Genomic DNA, 1,743 nt, shown 5'->3' with positions numbered 1-1,743 from the left:
AAGTGAGTCACGTGAGACGGAGCTGAGCATGGCGACGGGAGAAAAGAGGGCGGTGCCTCGATTCTCGCGCGTAGCTTAAAAAACTTCTTGCATGCCATGGTAATAAACTGGAACATCACAAACTATTTGTCTCTTTAATCCATTTGAAGTACATGGGGGGATGAAAAATTCACATGTGGCCCATGAAAATTGTGAAGAGTGCCTATGCCAGGCTGTATCGAAGCATTGAGAGGCTTTTTAGATACTTGTGGCGAAAAAAAGGCTCTGTTTTCAGGCCAAAGTAACTCATCCTTAAAAAGATTAATAACCCCATGTGGTAGCCTATGTTTGGCAGTGTGAAGGAACTGTGAGATTTTCACGAAGAGATGTTTTACACCACAGCAGATTGTTTCTTTCCAGGCAGGTGTCCTGTTGGTGGCAGTTTGGGAACCACGTGCAACTGAAGAAAACCCTTTTTCCCTTAAGCATATGAAAGAGATTTATCAAGAACTGCAACACTGACTAACACCCCATGTTCTGTTACCCTTTTTTTGAGTTGGGTAAAAGGAGGAAAGTGCTGGAAAGGGGGAGGGGGTTTGCTTTAATTTCTTGTTATTTCTCTTTACTTTTAATTCTATTAGTAATAAAACTCTTTCTTTGTACTGCAACTGTTTAAGGTTTGTGCCTGCTTTGCTTTCCCCTAATTCTTATCTCACAGAAGGAAAATAAGTAAGTAATGGATATTTTGAACCAGACCACTACACTTAATTAGTGTTTCTGCCTGATTTCCGAACTAAACCTGCTACAGACCTACAACTGCATCATTCCTCACCACAGAGGGATGAGAAAGAAATTCATAGCCTGCCTTCCACCCATTTCTCTAACCTTAAGACACCTTTACGTTGGCCTTGTCGCTAACTTTAGGATACCTTTACGCACCACAGTGTAAAGGCTACACATCATTTTCAGTAGGACAGCACCAGTAATGTCATTGTTCAAATATTTCTGAACAGGTCACTGACTGCAAATGAACAAAATTTAAAAACCAATCAAACCCAAAAAACTTTTTACCATTTACATTCAGAATATTGACAAAAGTAATGCATTCAAATGCTGTAGCCCCAACTAATCACAGAAGCAACTTAAAAAATATGGGACTATAAAAAAGCAATAAATTATGGAGGTTTGCCACCTTTAATAATTTTGTAGGAGTAGTGTGGTCAAACTTTCAGAAATAATCACTAGAAATTCAATTATTTGTACAAATTAAAGTGGAGAATTTATGCAATCATATCATTCCAACAGCTAGGGCTTTAAAAATAAAGTCAAGCATTGTATGACACACAATATCCCTGCTAGGGTTGGTGGTGCTCCATTTATATGCTATAAACTCAAACTGGGCAATGAAAAGAAATTTTCCAGCACCATTTTACTTTATGCTGCTGTTCAAAGCTCACATTTCAGTCCTTACTAATTCTTGGTGAGTCAAAAGCTTTTCAAGCTTCTAACATTTGTGTATCAAACTAGGCCAGAACTTCAGTTACTCTAAGCAGTGACAAGGCATCAGTGTTCCTCTGAATCATCATTACCACACCCATGTTTGAAGGACTCTGCACAAGGGTTAAGGATTGGGTATAATTGTGAATATTAAGTCAATTAAGTGCTCTGAAGCCAATTTTGCACCTCCTAAGGATAAATACTCAAACACTACTCATGATTTTAGATACTATCTTGGCAATGTTTGTCAGCTTATGACAAGGACAC

Source organism: Corvus brachyrhynchos, unplaced genomic scaffold (assembly GCF_000691975.1).
Source record: "Corvus brachyrhynchos isolate BGI_N302 unplaced genomic scaffold, ASM69197v1 scaffold523, whole genome shotgun sequence".
Taxonomy (NCBI): Eukaryota; Metazoa; Chordata; class Aves; order Passeriformes; family Corvidae; genus Corvus; species Corvus brachyrhynchos.
Note: the sequence above shows the minus strand (reverse complement) of the source record.